The following is a 25347-nucleotide window of genomic DNA, read 5'->3' as shown; positions in this document are numbered from 1 at the left end:
ATAAACAGAGAGGCAGATGATAGGTGGAGCACAATGAGACGCAGGTAGCAGCAAAACAGCTAATAATGAGAAACAGATGAAAGACGGAATACTCAGTAATACAAGAGCCGGAGTAGAGCAGGCGCGGGGACAGGAACACATGGGGCATGAAAACAAACAAGAGCACATGGAAATACAAAATCACAGACTGACACCAGACAAAAAGACAAAGTTCAATTAGAAGTACTGACAGCAATGGACCAATACCATTAAGCAAGGGGTCCATAGACCCTTGGTTGGGAACCCCTGTTCTAGATCAGTGCACTGTGTAATGATTTGATATCTATCAACAGTATGCAAGGCAAGCTTTTCACTGTATCTCAGTATATGAGACAATAAAAAAAACAATTTATGTTCTAGTTCGTTGGTGGGTTGACCTACAACTCAATTTGACTGGGTTTTTCATTTTCTGTTTTCAGTCAAATTGGTTGAGCTTACCCTCAACATCAAATTTATCCAGATAAATTTTTCTGGATAAACTTTTCAAAGTTCAAAATAAATTTATTATCAAAGTACATCTATGTCACCTAAGATTCATTTTCTTGTGGGCATAGTCAATAAATCCATGATAGAATAATAACCATAATAGAAGCAATGAAAGACAGCTCCAACTTGAGCTTTCAACCAATGTGCAAAAGACAATAAACTGTCCAAATACAGAATGAAAGAAATAATAATAATGAATAAATAAGCAATAAATATCGAGAACAAGTAATTAAGAGTCCTTGAATGTGAGTCCATTGGTTTTGGGAACATTTCAGTAATGGTACAAGTGAAGTGGTGAAGTTATCATCCTTAGTTTATTTTGCCGCATTTAGAGCAAATCAGATCGATGCTGCCTGAGCCACTGAGTTCATGCAGCATTTTTTTTTGTGTTGCTCCAAATTTCCAGTATCTGCACTCTCCGCTGTGTCTCAGTCCTTCAGAGATACTCCCTTTGTTCAATCCAATTCTGCCACCATCTTCTCTGCTTCTTATAACATATTTTCCTCCCTCTCCCTCTTCTGACGAAGGGTCGCAGATCTGAAATGCTGTTGCTCTTCCTTGGGTCTCACCTAACCTGCTTACTATTCCAGATGCACTTCGTCTTTCAGATTTCTACCATTTCTAGATCTAAGGAGCATAGCTTCAGATCATAGGGCTCATCATCATCGTTAAGTACTGTGTCATATGATGTAAGTGATCATGATCTGTACGTGACCATGAATTGTTCTTGACAAATTTTTTGACAGAAATGATTTGCCATTGCCCTCTTCTGGACAGTGCCTTTACAAGATGAGTAACCCCAGCCATTATCAATACTCTTCAGAGATTGTCTGCCTGGTGTCTGGTCACCACCTAGCATACGACCATCCACCACTGCTCCCATATTTTCATATTGACTTGGATCAGTAGCCTAAGCAGGTGCTAAATCTTGCTCAGGGTTGTGGAGTGAAGGAGCACCTACACTCCCTTTGGTAGAGTCGTATCTCCACCCTCAACACATGCGGTAGTCTACTTAAAATGAGGACCTGATGAAGGGTCTCAACCAAAACATCAACTGTTTAATCCATTCCATAGATGGTGCCTGACCTGCTGAGTTCCACGAGCATTTTGTACTGTTACTCTGGATTGCCAGCATCCACAGAATCTCTTCTGTTTTTTTTTAAACAGGACTTTCTTCTTTCAAACATGTGTGAATCCAAGGGAGTCTCAACTCCAGGGGGCTGATGAAGTTGCGTAATTATATTCAAGAATAAGATAATTAGGTTTTTGGAACATGGGGGTGATCAGACTAATGGGCCACGAGCAAGGAAGTGGTATTTAAGATGAATGTTTTATCAGCCATCATCCCACTGACTGGCAGAGTAGCTTAAGAGTGTCACATGACCCCCTTCTTTTCCTAATTTCAGGGGTTTTATGATTTACTTCAAGGCAAAAGTCAAGTTTGTTGTTATATGGACAAGTACATGTATGCACAGGTGCAATAATTAATAAGGTATATGGGGAAAATCAGTCTGAGAAGTAAGGTCATATTTTAGCACAATCTGGGGAACAGGTCTGAAGAACTTAATAGCCTGTAATTAGTGCGTCAAATATCCATTAAGAATGCAACATTAAATCTCAATTTCTTAGTAAGTTTTGAGCCCAGATCTCAAAGGTGATGGTAGAAGCCTTCTTAAAAAGTAGGCTTCCCAATTCTAGTCCTTGCACTTTTTAATTTCTATTAGTTCAACCACACTTAACATTCATACATTAACATTTGACATTTGAATACATATTTAGAGATCAGAGAAGAAATAGGATTAGGTGAAACATTGACTAATTGCATTTGTATTAAGTTTTGCAATATTAAAAGGTCTATTTGATATTCCACATGAAAAATGAACAAAATCTAATTAACTTCACAGATGTTTATTTAATCAAAACAGAATCTTTCAGGGTCCAAAATGAAAAGATTATAGTAACCAAACAATGTAAAAATATATATTTAATCATTTTGTTCCTGAATTTGCTCTTATTCAAAGTCTAAGCTTGTGACTCATAAATCTTAACATAACTTTCCAGAAAGAGAAATAAAATGTTCAAAGAATTTGACAGATCACGTAGCTTCTTTGGAAGGCAAACCTACTTCAATATTTTAGGCCAGCGTTATCAAAGGCAAATCAGTGCTGAGGAAAAGAAAGGTGTCAATGGATCATGTCACCAAAATTTGGTCAAAAATGTAAATCTTAAAGAATATTTAAAGATGCAGGGACAGTGGTTAGTGAAGAGAAGGTAGTTGAGTAGTGAGGAGGGGAATTGCAGAACTTGAGGCTTTGGCAATTGAAGGCATAAAGCCTAGGAGACATACAATATTATGCAAATGTCTTAGACACACACATATATATATATATATATATATATATAGCTAGGGGGCCTCAGACTTTTGCACAGTACTGTACTTGTCAACGTGGAGTGGAGAACAAGTTTGTAAATCTGGCGGGAGCACTGGATATTGGGAATAGAGGGTGGAGCGTCACGGGAGCAGTGTGGAACACATGGCAGAGAAGGAGTGTCAGTGGTAGGGGATTGGTGCAGGTGCAGACACACCCAACCCTGAGACGCCAGGCAAGGTCATTTGATTCCAAACAATTAGTTTATTGATCATTACAGATTGCCCCTCTGGTGCCTCCTGCTCCATCCCCTCTCCCTTCCCCTTTTCCCAATCATGATTCCCCTTTCCCTGCTTATTTTCAACACTCAGTCCACAATAGAGACCCTTATCAGAATAATGTTTGTTATCACTCACAGATCTCATGAACTTGTTTGCAGCAGCATTACAGTGCGATACTTAAGATTAATACAGTACCATGAAAAAGTCTTAGGCAATCTAGCTATAGATATGTGCCTAGGAATTTTGCACAGTATTGTTAGATCCTAGTGGCACAGTGTCAAGAGAACAACCAGTCACTCAATGTCAGCAAGTCAAAAGAGTTGGTCATTGATTTCAGGAAGCAGGGCAATGTACATTCTCTCCATGTGTATCAGTGGTGCTGAGGTGAAGGTGGTTGAGAACTTTGAGTACTAGAACATAGAACAGTACAGCACAGGAAAGGCTCTTTGGCCGACTATGTTGTGCCAAACCAATTAAATTAAAAGAACATAAGAACATAAGAAATAGGAGCAGGAGTAAGCCATCTGGCCCATCAAGCCTGCTCCACTATTCAATAAGATTATGGCCGATGTGGCCATGTTAGTGATCAGAAGGGGGTAAGGAAATCTGGCATGTCCATGATGACTCTTGCCAAGTTTTACAGAGGCATCATAAAGAGCCTTCTATTTTGATGTATCACAGCTTTGTATGGCAACTACTCTGTCCAAGACCACAGGAAATTGCAGAGAGTTTTGAAAACACTGCTCTGTCATAAAAATACAGCCTCCCCTACTTGACACAAGAGATTCTGCAGATGCCAGAACATACATTGCATATGCAAGATACTAAAGGAAAACAGCAATTCAGGCAGCATCTAAGGAGGAGAAAAAGCAATGGACTTTTTGGGCTGAGACTCTTTGTTAGGACTGGAAAGAAAAGAGGAAAATCGGAATAAGAAAATGGGGAAGGGGAAGGAGTAAAAGATAGAGGTGATAGATAAAATGAGGTGAGGGGTTAGGGTCATTGGGAGAGAGGGGGAATGAGGTGAAAATGCTTGGAGGGGTTAGATGGAAGGGTTGAAGAAGTAACTATCTGCAAGGCTGAATGAGAACAACGTCAAAGAGTTGGAGAGCAGCAGATATCAATAGGTAGCAGTGAGAGATAGTCCTACTAAACTGTTGAAAAGAAGATTTAAACTTCTTCAGGATAGACAAACACCGAAAGGAGGCAATGACTTTGTCTTCATGTCCTACTGCCTTGATAAAGCAGCCAACATAATCAAAAATTCCTCCCACCTTGGGCATTTTCCCTTTTCCCTCTTCTAGTGGGCAGAAGGTAAAAAGGTTTGAAAATACGTATCACCAAGCTAAATGGCAGATTTTATCCTATTATTGGCTTTTCTTGACCTCATAATCTCTCAATCTACCTCGTCATGGCACTTAAATCTTATTGTCTACCTGCACTGTCTTCTGCATTCTGCATTGTTTTCTCTTTGTATTACTTCAATGAACATATAGTTTGGAAAGATTTATCTGGATGGCATGCAAAATAAAATTATTTCACGATACATCTCATTACATGTGACTTTACTAAACCAATGATCAATTTTCAATAATATATTAGTGAATACATTCTGCTGCTATTGAGAAACCAAAAGGTTGAGCCTTGGAAGTCAATAAAGATTAGAGAGCTTCTGGGGATGACAAAGGGTGAGATGTGGAGAGATTTGAAATGAGCAAGATGATTTCAAAATCAATGTTCTCAATGAACTCAAGCTCACAAGCAGAGGGATGAAGGTTTTACAAACATTTATGTTAGGACAAGTTCTTCAGAGGTAAAATGACCACAGGTTATTGAATCATAGACCATTCAGGATGGATAACAGTATATTTGGCATAACTCATGCATGCTAATCATGTTGCTGAACAAAAACACAGTAGATTCTGCAGATGCCAGAAATCTTGAATTACACACACAAAATGCTGGAGGAACTCAGCAAGTCAGGCAACATCTATGGAGGGGAATAAATAGTCATCGTCTTGGGCCAGGACATTTCATCAGGACTGTTGCTGAAGAGAACTAGCCCCATTTGGCTGCAGTTGGCCCAGACCCCAATAAAACTTTCCCTGTACCAATGCAAGTGCCTTTTAAATATCATAACTCTGCCTGCCTCTACCACTTCCTCCAGCAGCTCACTCCATATTTATTTTGTTTATTTATTTACTGAGATACAGTGTGGAATAGACCCTTCCAACCCTTCCATTTGTGCCGCCCAGCAAATCCCCCAATTTAAGCCTAGCTTAATTTCAGGACAATTTACAATGACCAATTAATGTACTACCCTGTACGTCTTTGGACTGTGGGAGGAAACTAGAGCACCCAGTGGAAATGCTTGCGGTCACTGAGGGAATATACAAACTCCTTATAGGCTGCGGTGGGAATTAAACCCAAGTCGCTGATACTGTAAAGCATTGTGATAACAGCTACGCTACCAGGCAGCACTCTCTGTGTAAAAATATTGCTCATCAAAAATACAATTCTCATAATAAATAATAAAATGCTAATTCTTTTAACTGTAAATTTAATTCTAAATTTGAGAAGTCAATCTAAGACAAATTGTAATACATAAATCCAGAGTTAGAAAAAATGGGTGAAGGTGTTAGGAGCAGTTGAGCTGGGGAAAACATAGGAGCAGAATTAGGCCATTTGGCCCATTGAAATTCTTCTATCATTCCATGGCTGGTTTATTATCTCTCTCAACATCATTCTCCTGTCTTCTCCCCATAACTTTTGAAACCCTTACAAGTCAAAAAACTATCTACCTTCACTTTAAATATACTCAAAGACAGCCTCCACAACCATCTATGACAATAAACTCCACAGATTTGCCATCTTCTGGCAAAACAAATAACTCTTCATCTCTGTTCTAAAGGGACGTCCTTCTATTCTGATGCTCTGCCCTCGGGTGCTAGACTCTGCCATGACAGAAAAAGACTTTTCATGCCCACTCTATCTAGGCCTTTCAATTTTTGATAGATTTTTATATGATTACCCCTCATTCGTCACAATTCTAGTGATTACATGTGTGAAGCCATCAAATGCTCCTCAGGCATTAAGCCTTCCTTTACCATGGATTGAGTTGGATGTGTTAATGAGTCAACTTTGATATTTGTTGGCCAGGTCATTCACTCAGGTGGCTGCCTGCAAAAAAAGTTTGTGAAAGCTGGTTTTGAAATGGATTTCAAATGGGAGTTGGATTGGAGTACTAGGGAAAGATTTCAGCGCTCTGGAGAAAGAGCTGAAAAATGATGAGATACCAAAATTGGCGATAGTCTTCCTTGTGTCCTGTGTCTTTCTGCGAATCTAGTCTTATGCAGATCATACACAGATCTAAAACCTCCCACCTATAACTGTGTGCATAGATGATGATTTATCTTGGATGGTGATGGTTTTTCCCAAATTATGTCACGTTCTTTCTCCCATTGTCATGAGACCAACTGGATGTCATGGTAACCAGCACCATTGAAAGACCTGTTCTCATGGAAACTGAAGTCCCTGAACTTGTTGCGACTGTGAGACATGAGATCTGAAAACTATAACTGCTCTGGGACTTCAGAGAGGAATTAAAAATTGAAGTACGGCTTATCTTCAAAAGCCTGAGACATCTAATGTTGCTTAAAATATTTCAAAGCTACCAAGAATTGACAAAAAAAAAATCAGAGAGCTTAACAACTGATATTGGGTTGGATTTATCTTTTTGTTAATGCCGTCAGAAGGGTTGAGGAGAAGGGTAGCTTGTTTGGGCTGAGGAAAATGGTGAGCAGGTGTGCTGTCTGATCAAACTCTCATCTTCACTGAAACAATATCTCCAAATGGACTGCAACTCTACCAATAGATAGATACTCTATAATGACATTGCAATCCATGTGATTGGTCCTCAAAGTTCAATGGTCAAAGTAAATAAATTATTAAAGTACATAAGTGTCACCATATACAACCCTGAGATTCATTTTCTTGTGGGCCTACACAGTAAATCTAAGATCCATTATAGAATCAATGAAAGACCAGAGCTAACAGAGTGAACAAACAACCAATGTGCAAAAGTCAACAAACTGTGCAAATACAAAAGAGAAAAAAGTAACAATAAATAAATAAGGAATGAAGATCAAGAACTTGAAGTGAAGAGTCCTTGAAAATGAGTCCATAGGTTAAGGGAATATAAGAAGTTGCAAGCGGAACAAGTGCTACATATAAACATATAACTGTATAACAATTACAGCATGGAAACAGGTAATCTCAGCCCTTCTAGTCCATGCCGAACGCTTACTCTCACCTAGTCCCACTGACCCGCACTCAGCCCATAACCCTCCATTCCTTTCCTGTCTATATACCTATCCAATTTTATCTTAAATGACAATTCCGAACCTGCCTGTACCACTTCTACTGGAAGCTCGTTCCACACAGCTACCACTCTCTGAGTAAAGAAATTCTCCCTTGTGTTACCCTTAAACTTTTGACCCCTAACTCTCAACTCATGTCCTCTTGTTTGAATCTCCCCTACTCTCAATGGAAAAAGCCTATCCACATCAACCCTATCTATCCCCCCTCATAATTTTAAATACCTCTATCAAGTCCCCCCTCAACCTTCTATGCTCCAAAGAATAAAGACCTAACTTGTTCAACCTTTCCCTGTAACTTAGGTGCTGAAACCCAGGTAACATTCTAGTAAATTTTCTCTGTACTGCCTCTATTTTGTTGATGTCTTTCCTAAAATTCGGTGACCAAAACTGTACACAATACTCCAAATTCAGCCTTAGCAATGCCTTGTACAATTTTAACATTACTTCCCTATACTCCTATACTCAATGCTCTGATTTATAAAGGCCAACATATCAAAAGCTTTCTTCACCATGCTATCCGTATGAGATTCTACCTTCAGGGAACTATTCATCATTATTCATAGATCACTCTGTTCTACTGCATTCTTCAATGCCCTACCATTTGCCATGTATGTCCTATTTGGATTATTCTTACCAAAATGTAGCACCTCACACTTATCAGCATTAAACTCCATCTGCCATTGTTCAGCCCACTCTTCTAACTGGCCTAAATCTCTCTGCAAACTTTGAAAACCTACTTCATTATCCACAACTCGTACATCTTCCCCTACAACTCCTCCCTCATTAAACAATGCCAAACAATCCTTCCAGGTGAGACAACATGTCACCTGAGATTCTGTTGGGGTCATCTACTGTATCCAGTGCTCCCAGTGTTGCTTCCTGTATATTGGTGAGACCTGATGTAGAATGGGAGACAGCTTCACCATGCACCTTCTCTCCATCTGCTCCAAAAAGCGGCATCTCCCAGTGGACACCCATTTCAATACTACTTCCCATTCCCATTCCGACATGTCAGTCCATGGCCTCCTCTACTGTCAGGATGAGGCCACACTCAGGTTGGAGGAGCAACACCTTATATTCTGTCTGGGTAAACCCCAACCTGATGGTATAAACATCAATTTCTCAAACTTCTGCTAATGGCTCCCACTCCTCTCCTTCACCATTCTCCATTCCTGTCTCCCTCTCTCATGTCATCTCCTTATCTGCCCGTCATTTCCCTCTGGTCCTCCCCCTTTCAGCTCTTTCAATGTCTTCTGTGCTCTCCTATTAGATTCCCCCTTCTTCAGCCCTTTATATCTTTCACCTATCAGCTTCCCAGCTCTTTACTTCACCCCCTCTGCCAGTTTCACCTCTCACTTGCCACTTTGTACTTCTTCTTCCCCTCCCCCCACCTTCTTACCCTGGCTTCACTCTTCCTTTCCAGTCCTGAGGAACAGTCTCAGACAATTTACTCTTTTCCATAAGACCATAAGAAATAGGAGCAGAATTAGGCCTATGAAATCTGCTCTACCATTCAATCATGGCAGATCTGTTTCCCCATCCTTAGCCCCACTCCCGAACCTTCTCCCTGTAACCTTTGATGCCATGGCCAATCAACAACTTATCTAGCTCCACCTGAAAGATACCCAATGACCTGCCTCCACTGCTGCCTGTGGTAACACATTCCACAAATCCACCACCCTCTTGCTAAAGGAATTTCTCCACGTCTCTGTTTTAGGTAGATCTCCCTCTACCCTGAGGTTCTGCTCTCTTGTCCTAGACTCCCCTTCCACCATAGGAAATATCCTTTCCACATCTACTCTATCAAGGCTTTTCAACATTCAAAAGGTTTCAATGAGATCACCCAATCCCCCCCCCCATCCTGTTAAATTCCAACAAGTACAGGTCTAAAGCCATCAAATGTTCCTCAAATTATAGCCCTTTTATTCCCAGAATCATACTTGTGAACTTCTTCTAAACCCTCTCCAATGCCAGCACATCTCTTCTTAGAAAAGGAGCCCAAAACTGCATATAATACTCAAGACAAGACCTTACCAGAGCTTTTTAAAGCCTCAGCCTCACCTTGGCACTCTTATATTCCAGACCACTTGAAATGAATGCTTACATTGTACTTGCTTTCCTCACCACTGACTAACCCTTAAGGTATTCTACACAATGACTCCCAAGTCCCATTGCTTCTCAGATTTTTGGATTTTCTTCCCATTTTGAAAATAGTCTGCACATTTATTTCTACTACTGAAGTGCATGACAATGTATCTTACAACATTGAATTTCATTTGCCACATTATTGCCCAATCTCTTAACCTGTCTAAATCCTTCTGCAGCCTTCCTGTTTCCTCAACACTAGCTGCCCCTTTGCCAAGAAGCAGTCCCAACACCATCCCCTGCGACACCACTAGTCACTAGCAGCCAACCAGAAAAGAATCCTTTTATTCCCACTTGCTGCCTCCTACCAATTAGTGAATGATCTAAACATGTTAGTAACTTCCCTGTAATTCCATGGGTTCTTAACTTGGTAAGCAGCCTCATATCTAACAACTTGTCAAAAGCCTTCTGAAAATACAAATGTACAACATCCACTGCATTCCTTTTATCTATTCTACTTGTAAACTCCTCAAAGATTTCCAACAAGTTTGTCAGGAAAGATTTTCTCTTAAGGAAACCATGTCAACTTCATTCTGTTGCAAACTCTGAGGTGCGGGGTAGCCCCTTCCTTTGTGAGAATCGCAAGATCACTATTAAGTCAGTTCAGGAGACCCAGGAAATGAGAGAAAGACATGCAGAATCCACAAAGAGTTGGAATGTGTCCTGGCCTCCGAAAAGCAGAGCCATTGATACCGGCTATTGTCTCTTGGAGACGGGATTGTGTATTGAATCCTGTATGATGCATCGAAGCCCCCAGGCAATGAACTGAGGGGGAGGTTGGTGGAGGGATTGCATCATCCCAACCTGATTGACATCTGAGACCCTGTGAGTCAGGATAAAAGAGGGTCTGTGGGAACAGCCCCTCAGACGCACCAGAAGAAACGCTAGCAATTCCGTAAAAGCAAAAGCCGGTGGGAAGGCCACGTGCGTCCGTTTCCATTTGCCCTGGAATCGGTGGTCCTTTTCCATGGAAGAACGGTTTTTAGCTAACAACGGGGAAATCAACTCCCAACGACTCTCGAAGGATTGACATCATAAAAGGAATGGGCAAGTTTTAACCCATCTTTCTCTCCAACCAGAAAGCTGCAGCTTGAATGAACTAAAGTGACTTTTATATTTCCATCGGACAATACATTATCCCCTAGACAACGATAGAGCTATTCCTTATTGATTATTACTATACCCGCGCTTTTAGATTTAGTATTGACGACGTATATTATCTATATGTTTGCATTGATATTATTTTTGTGTATTTTTATCAATAAATACTGTTAAAAATAGTACCATCAGACTTCAACGGACCTCTCTATCTTTGCTGATAAGTGACCCAGTTACGGGGTACGTAACAGTTCCATCTTGTCATGTCACTAAGTACTCCTTAACCTCATCTTTAACAATAGACTCCAACATCTTCCAAACCATGGAGGTCAGGCTAACTGGTCTCTACTAGCCTTCCTGCTGCCTCTCTCCTTTCTTAAACAATGTAGTGACATTTGCAATCTTTCAGTTCTCTGGAACTATGCCAAAGACCAATGAGTTTTGAAAGATTATTACTAATGGCTCCATAATTTCCTATTCTACCTCTTTCAGAACCCCAGCATGCAGTTCATCTGGTCCAGGTGACTTATGCACCTTTAGGTCTTTTAGCTTTTTGAGCACCATCTTCATTGTAATAGTAACTGCACTCACTCTCTTCCCTCACACCATTCAACACCGGGGACACTGCTAGTGTCTTCCACAGTGAAGGTTGATGCAAACTACTCAATTAGCACATCTGCCATCTCCTTGTCCCCCTTTGCTATTTCTCCAGCCTCATTTTCTAACAGTCCTATATCCACTCTCATCTCTCTTATTTTTTATATACTGGGAAATAACTTTTTCTAAGCGTCTTGATATTGTCTACTAACTTGCTTTCATATGTCATCTTTTCTTTCCTATTGATCCTTTCAGTTGATTTTTGCAGGTTTTCAAAGCTTCCCAATCCGCTATCTTCCCGTTAATTTTTGCTTTGTTGAATGCTTTCTCTTTTGATTTTACATTAGCTTTGACTTCCTTTGTCAGCCATAGTTGCACAATATTGCCATTTGAGTATTTCTTGGATTTGGGAATACATCTATCCTGAACCTTCCTCATTTTTCCAAGAAACTCACACCATTGCTGCTCTGCTGTCATCCCTACCAGCAGATCCTTCAGATTTACTTTGGCCAACTCCTGTAATTTCCTTTACACCACTGAAATACTGCTACATAAGACTTTACTTTATCAAATTTTAAGTTGAACTTAATCATATTGTGATCACTAGTTCCTAAGGGTTCTTTTACCTTGGCTCCCTAATTGCCTCTAATTCATTACAAAACACCCAATCCAGTATAACAAACTCCCTAGTAGGCTCAATGACAAACTGCTCTAAAAGGCTTTCTCATAGGCATTTAACAAATTCACTCTCTTGAGATCCGTTGGCAACCAGATTTTCCCAATCCACCTGCATGTTTGAATCTCCCGTGACAATTGTAACATTTCCCTTCTGATACACCTTTTCTATTTCCCATTGTAATCTGTAGTCCACATGCCAGTTACTGTTCGGAGGCCTGTATATGCAGTAACTGCCATCAGGGTCATTTTACTCATGCAGTTGTGTCACTTAACCCACAAGGATTTAGCATCTTCCAATCAACAGTTCAGTCCATCCTATGTGGCAAGAAGGCTTCAGGTAAGATTGTCAAATCTGGCACACTTGGAATAAGCCATGTCTTCATAAAACACAGACGTAACATCTTCTCATTTCCCCATGATAAAGCAATCTTGCTCTCTGTGATGAAAACTAGAACAAAAGTACAAACTGCTGAAGGAACCCAGTATATGAATCAGAATCTGTGCAGGCAGAGGAATAGTCGACGTTTCAGGTTCAGATTCTCCATCAGGAATGGTTCCATGCCCAGCTTATGAATTTTGTTTTCTAGAACATGAAACATAGAACTTTACAGCACAGTACAGGCCATTCAGCCTGTGATGTTGTGCTGACCTTTTAATCCTCTAATTAATTTTTTAACCTTTAACTCCCACATAGCCCCCTACTTTTCTATCATCTGCATGCCTATCTAAAATTACCTTAATGACCTTGGTGTATCTGCCTCAGCCACCACCCCTGGTAGGACGTTTCACATATGTGTTAAAAACTTTCTTCAAATCACCTTAAATTTAATGCATTTATTAGCCATTTCCACCCTGGGAAAGAGTCTCTGGCCATTCACTTGCCTTTTCACATTTTATTCACCTCCAGCAAAGCACCTCTCATCCTCCTTTGTTCGAAAGAGAAAAGCTCTAGCCCACAAAAAAACATCCTCATAAAATATGCTGTCCAATCCAGGCAGCATCTTGGGAAATCGCCACTGCTTCTTCTCTAACATTTGCACATCCTTCCTGTAAAGAGGCGACTGGAACTAAATACAATATTCTAAGTATGGGCTAACCAGAGCTTTACAGATCTGCAACATTGCCACATGGTCCCTTAAACTCAACCCCCAACTAATGAAGGCCAAAACTCCATATGCCTTCCTAACAACCTTATCAGCTTGCATGGCAACTCTTGCACTTGTGTCCTGGGATTTGTCCCAAGTTACATTCCAGATATGGTACATCACTACGGAGTTTAGTCAGTTTTCCCACTATCTCTACTAACCACATCAACAAATTTCACAACATACTGTATGTCAGTGATTTGAAATGAAAAAGAAGATTGGCAGCTGGAGTTGGCTTCTTACTTTTAGGGACTTGACTCAATTTACAAATCTATGTATCTGTGGGATCAGGGCCAAGGAGTTATCTGTGGACCCCTGAAAAACAAACACTCACAATGAGAGATAACCAGGGTTAAGAGCCACTGGAGATCACTCAGTTATCTGGTTGGCAGGGACCCAGTGGAGACTAGTGGCCAGCATGACAGCCAACATATCAGAACAATGAGTCAGACCAATGTAAGCGTGAGCACTCGGTAGAAACAACACTCAGTAGCACGGTGATGGTATCTCCTTGACTGGTGATGAAATGTTTGAGACCAAACCTCCAGGCTCAGTGAACCACACCAAATACAAACATATGTCAGTGATATTAAACCTAATTCTGATTCTGAGATATTTAAACCATTCTGAGGCAAGGTTATGGAACCAGTGCAGGTGGATGGAGCAAAAGTATAAATCAATAGAAGTTTGTCAGTTTCAGATGACATGCCAAATCTTTTCAAGCTTCTAAGAAAGTTGAGGAATTCTCATTGTTGATTGGCTGTGTGGCGAACTTTGTGCATGGTGGTCTGGAATTTTGCCATGAATAGGATTGAGGTCAGCAAAGAGATTTCCTCCCCACATTACAATTGAGTTTCAGAAATAACGTCCAATCAGCTGATTGAAAAGTATATAAAGACCATGCATTTGGAAGACACGCCCCAATCAAGAGTGGCGATGTCTCTTCACACGTTGCCGAAACATTTGCAAGTAAATTGCCAAGATTGGAGAATTACACAACACGTTATTGTTTTCTCCTGTACTACCACAATTCACTATTTTAATAAAATAATCTGTGTAGAGTTTAATTGTTACATGTACCAAGGTAAGTTTTTCCCTAGGTTCTGGTCCATGTAAAAACAGGAAACCAATTTAACCATTTACAAGATGCTTTTGTGCCACCCCTGTGGTGAACTCCTTTTACAAAAGTTACAGAGGATGAGGCTTTTATGGAGCAGATGTGTCCTCTTCAACGGTTCATTTATTATCAAAGTATACAACTCTGATAGTCTTCTTCTTCAGGTAGCCTCAAAACCCCAAGAAGGAAAAGATAAGAAAAGAACGGCAGTACAACCACAAACTCCCTCCTCCCCACACAAAAATGAACAAAAACGGAACAGGCACATCAACCCCCATATTCCCTTCCCCGTCTCACAAAAGTTCAAGAAAGATTGGGTGAAAAACACAAAAGATAAATAACTATAAGACTAAAATAAAAGTCTGTAGTCCAAGTCCACATCCAAAATGCAGAAAACCTGGGTAACATTCTCCAGGCCCAGCAGCAGGCTTTTCTTTCCCTGTAGCAGAGCGATCTCACCAGCAATCAAAAGGCAGTCTCTCCTCTCCATAGCAGAGCAAGTTCACTAGCAATCAACAGATGGTCTCTCCTCTCTATAGTGCCTAGACTTCCCCTCTTATGGACATAGCCTCAGAATAGAAGGACGACCTTTTAGAAAAGAGACAAGGAGGAAATTCTTTATCCAGATGGTGTTGAATCTGTGGAATTTATTGCCAGAGACACTGTGGAGGCCAAATCATTAGGCATGTTTAAAGTGGAGGTTGACAGTTTCTTGACTATTAAGGGCATCAAAGGTTATAGGGAGAAGGAAGTTATAGGATTGACAGGAATAAAAAATCAGCCATGATTGTATAACGGAGCAGACTCGGTGGATAAATAGCCTTTATTCAGCTCCTATATTTCATGGTCTTATTTGCTCAATGTGGTTAAAAAGACCAACTGACCCTTGGTTTCTGGCAAAATTAAACAACATTCATCACTCTGATGATATGTGCACTGCTGTCAAAGCAATGTCACTCAGTCCAGGTTCATTCTGTGAAAATGGCTGGGGAGATGTATAAGATTGTGCCAGCGCATTGTGCATTCCATGTCACAGCGCTACTCCTACTGGAAGGAAGTTTATATTCATGGCACAGGGACAGCCATTCACCTCACAATTGATTCCAGTCAGTACCTCTTTCTGATTTCCAGCAAAAGAAAATGTAATTGACTGCCTGTTAAACACTTGGGAAGTCTTGAGGTTGTGACACAGGCCATGGAAATGCAAGACTCTCCCTCTCCCTACCCTTCTTTCTTTGTTACACAGACCTTTTATTTCTAAATGACAAAAAAAAAGATTTTTCATTCAATGACATCTCTTGCTCGAATTGAAACCATCTCTTCAACTCACAAGCTTCCAAATTGAAGTCCAAATGACAAATGCAAAGTACATTCATTATCAGAGTATGTATACAGTGTACAACTCTGAGATTTGTCTTCCTTCTGACAGCCACAAAACTTGGAGCCCATTCAAAGAAAAACATCAATCCCCTCACCCCCCCATGCAAAAAAAATTACACAAATGGCAAATATTCAGCAAAAATCAGAATATAAACTCCAACCCACAAAGTCATCGTAAGTGTCCAGGCATGGTCAGTTCAATTTCGCGCTGCGTCATTCATTATCTGCAGGGAATCCTGAACAAAATTGCATGAAATAACATCAAAAAAAGGAGCAAACAGAACCAGAAACACATCATAACTTGCACTGTAGAGTCCAATCCACAAACTGCATTGATTAAATCTTGCCCAAGACGCAGTTCTCCAGTACCAGCCTCCCACGACTTCTTGGGAGAGAGAGGTCAATTGATTGCAGCGACCTTCCTCGATTGGAAGGCCCAATGGCCAGAGGCCCGAGTTTGCGTAACTCTGTGAGTCTGCTGGGGAAGTCAGGACCCAGTGTCCACTGGAGGCGAGAGGCCGAAGACAGCCTGTCCAGGGGTTGCAGGACAGTATATGTACATGGGTGGTTTCGAGGGAGGAACAGGACTTCTTTCATTGCTGTTGCTTTGTCGCTTGTAGTATTCTGTATTGTTCTGCTGAGCATTGTGGGCATGCAATATTGACACTGGAGTACATGGTGACACTTATGGGTTGCCCTAAATGCATTTCGGAATTGTGCTGGTTGTTGATGCAAATGACACATTTCACTGTATGTTTTGATGTAGATATGACAAATAAATCTGATTCTGAAACTGTTTTTCAGTCTTCCCCTGCCTTACATGAATCATTTTTACCTTCAACAACATATAACACCTTCCCCTTTAGATCACAATTGTTCTTCGCCAAAAGTAAACTTCTGGCTTCTCAGGTGGTTAACCACAATAAATCCTGTCAAAGTTCCAGCAGTGTTCTGTGAAACATGAAAGTGTAAAGGGACCTTGGAGTGCATGACCATCAGTTTCCAGAGGTCGCAGTACAGAGTGGCAAGGTGTTGAACACATGAGCAGGGAGGTCATGCTGGTTAGGTCAGAGTTGGAGCTCGGTCTGTGGTTCTGCTCACAACCAACAGTAAAAATGTGACATCACCTGTGATAGTGCGATGCAGTGCAAATTTATAATGCTGTCACCAAGAATTTGCAATAGTGGAGGCAGTGGAGAGATTAGCTTGATACATATACTGTAAGATTTGTAACTTAATATGAGCTGGATATCCTTAATAATATTGCATTTTCTCATGATGAACTTGTTTTAAACCATAAGACTATAAGTCATAAAAGTAGAAATAGGCCTTTCGCACCATTAAGTCAACTCCTCCATTCAATTACGGCTGATTTATTTTCCCTCTCAACCCCATACTTTTGACTTCTCCCCGTAACCTTTGACACTATGACTCATCAAGAACCTATCATGCTCTGCATATAACAATGACTTGGACTCCACAACAGTCTGTGGAACAAATTCCACAGTTTTGTCACCCTCTCACTGAAGAAATGCCTCTTCATCTCTGTTCTAAAGTGATGTCCTGCTTTTCTGAGACTGTGCCCTCTGGTCCTAGACCCTCTCATGATTGGAAACATTGTCTCCACTTCCAAGTTATCTACACCTTTCAATATTTTGTAAGTTTTTTCTTATGCTAGTAAAATCTCATCATGGTAACATTCTGAAATGTATCAAGGAATGTAGGGTCATGGTGTCATAGAGACATACAGTACTCTGCAAAAGTCTGATGTATATATATATATATATAGAGAGAGAGAGAGAGAGAGAGAGAGAGAGAGAGAGAGAGAGAGAGCTAGGTTGCCAAAGACTTTACTGTACTAACTTTATTTACTGCACTATATTGCTATCACAACAAAAAATTTTGTGACATATGTGAGTGTGGATTAATCTGAATCTGATATGGGTCTCTATTATGAACTGGGCAGGGAGAGGGGAATCATGATTGGGAAAAGGGAAAGGGTGAGAGGAAGAAGTGGGAAACACCAAAGAGACATCCTGTACTGACCAATAAACCAATTGCTTGGAATCTGGGGTCCATGGAGTCCTTGGTTAATGGTCAGGATCCATGGCATATAAAAGGTTTATAAAAATTACTTATATGTAAAGAAAGTAAGTGATAACATGGACAACATTGTTTAAAAGTATAGAATTTAATCTAGGGTTTACAGGGTTATTTGGACAGGTTAAGTTTTCTCACAGCTAAGTGATGGTGGGGATTGTATTTGCTGCCTTTAATTACTATGGAGGCAGAAACATTCACTATGTTTAAAGCATGCTAGGGTGAGAAGATGAGGAACCTTAACTTCAAGGTTGCAAAGAAATATGAAGTGCGATAAGTCTCAACAGCTTTGCTATGAATGGTATGGAAATGAGAGAAGCAAGAAGTCCCACATCACCAGATTTAAGAACAACACTTTGTTATAAGAATCACCCCTTGTAATAATGATTGGTGAGGCACAGAGAATCTGTAGTCACCAACAAGTAGCTTTTATTGTTTTAACTAAAAGCATGTGGTTTCACAAACTGTCTCTGACACTCCATGAACAGACAATGAAGAGAAAAGGATATTACCCAGGAAAGGAGTCTACGCTGGCCAGGCTTTCCTCGTGGTTCCAATCTCCACGTGTCCGTGGGGTCCTCCTTATCCGTGATGGTTGGTCTCGGGCTGCTGGAGGGTTATCGCCCCTGTGTATTTGGAGCTCCTGAGTCTTGTACTGTTCCTCATCTCATCAATTGAACTATTGGATCTCTATCCCATTGGCTCAAGTTCACCTGACCTACCTGGGTCACCTTCTTACTGGTCATTGTACAGGGCTACAGCCAACATTGTTTCATGGCTTTGCCCACCTCAGCCTTGTGTATTTGTGTCTTTACACTCTGACTGGTCCAAACCAGTTAAATGAGGCAACCCAGACAGAGTCGAACGAGATTACCGATTGCAGGTCTGGCGTTTTACATAACAAGTAGCTACTCCTCTGAGAATGGTCTCAGGTATATTGCTCTGATTAGATTGTCCCAGAGTAAGGATCAGTTCAGAGTCCACTCCCTTTACATAACTAACAGCTATTTGTTTGAGAATGGTCTCAGGTTTAGCAGATTATTATCTGAAACTTCCTGTGTCCACATTCAGTTGCTCTGATTAGATTACCCAAGAGCAAGAAACTGTTCAGAGTCCACAAAGTGGGGGAAACAAAGTCAACTGGCTTGTCTGTGTCGTGAACTATGTGCCTGTCTGGACACGCCCCCTGCTGACTGCTCCTGTGGCTCCTCCCACAGGCCCCTGTATAAAGGCGATCTGAGGCCCAACGCTCGGCCTCAGTCTCCAGGACATAGTATGATGGACACTCACTCCTGGTTCCTTCTTCCAGTCAATAAAAGCCGATATCTCGCCTTACATCTCAGTGTGAGTTATTGATGGTGCATCAGTCTGCTTCCCCTGTCCTTGATCAGACTGCAATTTCTTCTGGCCAACAGCTTTCCTTTCAATCATTCCATTATTGAATCTACCAAAGCAATCAACACCCACAAAATGCTAAAGGAATTCAGCAGGTCAGGCAGCATTCATGGAAATGAATAAACAGTTGACGTTTCAGGCTGGGACACTTCATTGGAACTGGAAAGAAAAAGGATGACACCAGAATAAGAAGATGACAGGGAGGGGCAGGAGGAGCTTTTGAAATGTATTTGAGCTGTTGAAAGTTATTAAGTTAGGTAAGTCACTAGGATCAGACAAGATATACCCCAGGTTACTGTGGGAAGCGAGGGAGGAGGTTACTGAGCCTCTGGTGATGATCTTTGCATCATCAATAGGAACGGGAGATGTACCAGAGGATTGGAGGATTGCAAACATTGTTCGCTTATTCAAGAAAGGGAGTAGAGATGACCCAGGAAATTATAGACCAGTGAGTCTGACTTCGGTGTTGTGGAAGTTGTTGGAGAAGATCCTAAGAGGCAGGATTATGAGCATTTGGAGAGACATAATCTGATTAGGGATACTCAGCATGGCTCTGTCAAAAGCAGGTCATGCCTTAAGAACCTGATTGAATTTTTTAAGGATGTAACAAAACACATTGCTGAAGGTAGAGCAATGGATATAGTGTATATGGATTTCAGTAAGGCATTTGATAAGGTTCCCCATGCAAGGCTCATTCAGAAAGAAACAAGGCAGGGGATCTAAGGAGACTTTGCTTTGTGGATCCAGAACTGACTTGCCCACAGAAGACAAAGGGTGATTGTCTCTGGTCTGTATTCTGTGTGGTCGATGGTAACCAGTGGTGTTCACAATGATCTTGTCTGGGACCCCCCATCTTTGTGATTTTTATAAACGACCTGGATGAAGAAGTAGAAGGATGGGTTAGTAAGTTTAACACAAAAGTGGGGGTGCTTTGGATAGTCTGGAGGGTTGTCAGAAGTTACAGCATGACATCGATGGGATGTAGAATTGGGCTGAGAAGTGGCAGATGTAGTTCAACCTAGAAAAGTGTAAAGTGGTTCATTTCAGTAGGTCAAATTTGAAGACAGAATATAATATTAATGGTAAGACTCTGCGCAGTGTGAAGGATCAGAGAGTTCTTGGGGTCTGTGTCCATAGGACATTCAAAGCTGCTGTGCAGGTTGACAGTGTTGTTAAGAAGGTGTATGGTGTGTTGGCCTTCATCAACCGTGGGATTGAGTTCAAGAGGAGTGAGGTAATGTTACAGCTATATAAAACCTTTGTAGACCCCACTTGGAGTACTGTGTTCATTTCTGGTCACCTCACTAGAGAAAAGATGTGGATACTATGGAGTGAGTGCAGAGGAGACTTACAAGGATGGTGCCTGGTTTGGAGAGCATGCCTTATGAGAATAGGTTGAGTGAACTTGGCCTTTTCTCCTTGGAGCGAAGGAGGATGAGAGGTTATCTGATAAAGGTGTATAAGATGATGAGAGGCATCAATCGTGTAGATAGCCAGAAGCTTTATCCCAGGGCTGAAATGGCTAACCCGAGAGGACACATTTTTATGGTGCTGGGATATAGGTACAAGCGGGATGTCAGAGGTAAGTTTTTCACAATGAGAGTGGTGGGTGCATGGAATGTACTGCCAGCAATGGTGGTAGAGGCAGGTACAATAGGATCTTTTAAGAGACTCTTAGATAGGTACATGGAGCTTAGAAAAGTAGAGGGCTAAGTGGTAGGAAAATTCTAGGCAGGTTCTAGAGTAAGTAACATGGTCGGCATAATATTGTGGGCTGAAGGGCCTGTAGTGAGCTGTAGAGTTCTATGTTCTTTGTTCTATAGATACCTAGAAGGTGTTAGGTGAAGTCAGGTGGGTAGGAAATGTAAAGGACTGGAGAGGAAAGAAGGAATACTAATCACTACAGTTTAGCAGCACTCTGACCACCTTGATAACCTTGCACTAAAATGGACATTTTTGTTTTAATTGTGTTTTATATTGTAAAAAATTGCGTATAAGTTATGCTTAGTTCATGCTTTTCTGTGAATGTGATTTGTCCGATGCCATGTGCCTGTGATACTGCTGCCAGTAAGTTTTTCACTGCGCCTGTCCAGACTGTGGGCACTGCGGTCGCATAGCAGTTAGCGCAATGTTATTATAGCTCTACAGGTTCCAGAGTACAGAGTTCAATTCCAGTACTGTTCTGTGAGGAGCCTCTATACCTCCTCCCATAGACTTCCCCCAGTTCCTCCTATGGTCCAAAGATGTACCAGGTCGGTTAATTAGTCATTGGTAATTGTCCCGTGATTAGGTTAGGATTAATTGGGTTTGTGTAGTTCATGAGCTCATGGACCATTCAGTAACCCACTGGCGGAGTGGAAGAAGCTACCCCTGAGAAGATTAATGTGTGTCTTCAGGCTCCTGAACTTCCTCCTTGATGGGAATAATGAAAGGACGACATGTCCTGGGTGATGGGGGTCCTTAATGATGGATGTCACCTTTTTCAGACATCACTATTTGAAGATGTCTTCGATGCTAATGCCCATGATGCAGCTGGCCAAGACTGAAACTTTTAGCTTTCTGCAGCTTTTTCCGATCCTGTTCAAAGGTCAAAGTAAATTTGTTATCAGAGTACATATATATCACCATATACAACCCTGAGATTTGTTTTCTTGCGGGGCATAGTTAATAAATCCAATAACCATAAACAGAATCAATGAAAGGCTGCACCAAACAGGGCAGACAACCAGTGTGCAAAAGACAACAAACTGTTCAACTACAAATAGATAAGCAATAAATAGTGCTAAAAAGGAATAGTGAGGTATTGTTCATGGGTTCATTGTCCATTCAGAAAAGTGATGGTGGAGAGGAAGAAGCTGTTAATGAAACGTTGAGTGAGTGTCTTCAGGCTCCTGTGCCTCCTTCCTGATAGTAGTAATGAGAAGAGGGCATGTCCTGGTTGATGGGGGTTCTTAGTAAAGTATGCTGCTTTTTTGAGGCATCGTCTTTTGAAGATGTGGGGAAGCAAGCGCCCAGGATAGAGCTGTCTGTGTCTGTGACTTTCTGCAGCTTTTTCTAATCCTGTTCAATGTCCAAAGTTCAAAGTAAATTTATTATCACAGTACACAAAGGTCACCATATACAACCTTGAGAAGAGGATGGTGAGAATCCTTAATGATAAATGCTGTCTTCTTGATGAACTGCTTCGTGGGGATATCCTCAATGGTAGGAGATAGGAGTATTCAAGGCCCTTTCAGAAATCTGATAGCAGGGGAGAAGAAGCTGTTCCAAAATCATTGAGTATGTGTCTTCAGGCTCCTCTATCTCATTCCTGATGACTGTAATGAAAGGAGAGTATGTCTGGACAATGAGGGGTCCATTAAAATGAATGCCACCTTCTTCAGGGACAGCTTCTTGAAGATGTCCTCAATGTGATGGAGCTGGCTGAGTCTACCATCCTTCAATCCTACAACTTGGAACTTCTGCACCAGGCTCTGATGCAACCAGTCAGAAGGCTCTGCACCCTATGTCTGTAGAAATTTGCAAGATATAACTCTATCTCAATCTCTGACTCTGTTGCAATACTCTAAGATATGCAAAATAAAGAGCTTGCATGCAGTACGCCAGGGAGAATCGGACACCTGTCCAATTAAAGAGATGGCTGAGGGCCCCTAAAACATAAAGGAAAGTTGCATCAGGTGTAGGATACTTACACATGATTAGAGCCAAATGAATGGCAGTCACTACATGAAACAGCCCATACTATATATATATATATATATAAGGTTAAAAGAAAATCACAAGAGATTGCAGATGCTGAAGCCTAGAGTAACAAGCAATCTGCTGGAGGAATTCGACAGATCAAGCAGCATTTGCAGAGGGAAAGGGATTACTGACATTTCAAGTCAAATCTCTACAAAGGAGATGAGGGCAGAAGTACCCATCATATTTCAACAAAGTTCAAATTTAACTTATCAGTAAAGTACATATATGTCACCATATACTGCCTCGAGAATCATTTCCATGCAGAGATGCACAGTAGAATAAAGAAATACGATAGAATCAATGACAAAGTACAAAGACTAACCAACAAACAATGTGCAAAAGAAGACAAATTAAGCAAATAAAAATTAAAACTAATAAATAAATAGATAATTGATTGAACAGTAAAACAAACAAACAATACAGAGAACGAGACTTACAGAGTCCTTGAAAGTAAGTCCGTAGATTGTGGAATCAGTGAGTGAAGTTATCCACTCTGGTTCAGGATCCTGATGCTTGAAGGATAGCAACCATTCTTGAACTGTTGGTGTAAGTTCCGAGGCTCCTGTACTTCTTTTCCAGTGGTAGCTACAAGAAGAGAGTAAGGCCTGGATGGTGTGGGTCCTTAGTGATGTCCTGATGAAGGGTCCAGGCCTGAAACGTTGACTGCTCGTTTCCATGGATGCTGCCCGACCTGCTGAGTTCCTCCAGCGTGTTGTACGTGTTTCCTTAGTGATGGAAGCTGCTTTCTTGTCGCAGCACTCCTTGAAGATGTGCTTCATTGGTGGGGAGGGATTTTGATGGACTGGGCCGTATCTAGCACTTTTTGTAGGCTTTTCCATTCTTGGGCATTGGTGCTCCCAACTCAGACTGTGATATGCTAGTCTGAACTGCAAGCAAATCCTCTGTGACAGTGAGTGAAGCATCTGTGAACGAGTTGTGCTAAGATCATATGTTTTTTTCTGAAAAACATTCAGGAGCAGATAAAGTTATGATTACTGTTCTTGAAATGCTTTTAAAATAAAAATGAAACACTTCAAAATTATTTTTTGCCAGCAAATGACAGGGATACAATTTCATTTGTCATACTACTTACAACGAATTTACATTACATATTTGCCTCCAGCAACACAGGTAACCAACAAGAAATGAGTCCGCGTGAAATAAACTGATTTCACATGCAATTTACTTGCTAGAGAGGAAATGATAGCATGATGTAAATTATAAACACCATTATCTGTGGCATGAACTATAACACACTACCAATTCAAAATAGACACTACCACACCTGCGTATAATGTTTCTGGTCTTTCATTCTACGAGTATTCGCAGCCTAGATGATATATAGTTTCTTTTCTTTTTGTTGTGAATATTGCTTTCATTAGATTGCAGGCTGTCAGGGAAGCAAATGGGACACTTCCAGCTGAAGGTTCAACCCTTCCTGAGCCAAATGCATCAGCACTGAAGTCTCTGTTGCATTATTCTGATTTTGGAACAGGTGCAGTGAAACACTGCCAAATCCAACAGTCACCCAACCCATTAAGGAAATACCAAGAGACAGCAGATACTGAAATCTGGATAGACAACAAGACGCCAGAGGAACGTAGTAGGTCAGTGTCCAGGGAGGGAAATATGCATTTGACGCTTTTATTTATTTATTTATTTATCTATCTATCTATTTATTGAGATAGAGCACGGTATATCACTTCCAACCCTTCGAGCCATGCCACCCAGAAATCCCTAACTTAATCATAGCCTAACCATGGGAAAATTTACAATGACCAATTACCCTACATCTTTGGACTGTGGGAGGAGACAAGAGCAGCCAGAGGAAAGCCGCACGGTCAGAGGGAGAACGTGCAAACTCACTGCAGGCAGCAGCGTGGATAAATGTCAGGTCGCCTGTACTGTGAAGTGTTGTGGTAACCTCTACCCTACCATAGTTGAGACCCTTCCTTGAGACTGGGTGAAGGTTCCTGACCTGAAATGTCAATTCTCCATCTCCCTCCACGGATGCTCCCTGAGTTTCTCCAACAATCTTTTTTCTATCCATAAAGATGCTGAGTAAATCTGCCAAAGAGTTTGCATCAATATCGTGCCTTCCACAGCCATAAGGATTTGCTCTGTAGATATATGAAAGAGAAGCAGGAGTACGCCAATGAACCCTCAGGTTGCCTCATCATTCTGTAAGCTCACGCTGGTTCTCATTCCTCAGCACCAACTTCTTTACAATCCCCATGTCCCTTCGTTCTCTTACTATCCCGAAAAGACCTGAACCTTGTACTGAATTAACTCCAAGAGTCAGCCTCCACCATCCTCCAGAAATGAAGAACACTAAACATTCATTTCATAGAGGCCCTTTGACCCAGAAACATGTCCCAAAATTAAACTATCATT

The sequence above is a fragment of the Hypanus sabinus genome, chromosome 15 (genome assembly GCF_030144855.1).
Source record: "Hypanus sabinus isolate sHypSab1 chromosome 15, sHypSab1.hap1, whole genome shotgun sequence".
NCBI classification, from domain to species: Eukaryota; Metazoa; Chordata; class Chondrichthyes; order Myliobatiformes; family Dasyatidae; genus Hypanus; species Hypanus sabinus.
This window is presented reverse-complemented; position numbering follows the sequence as displayed.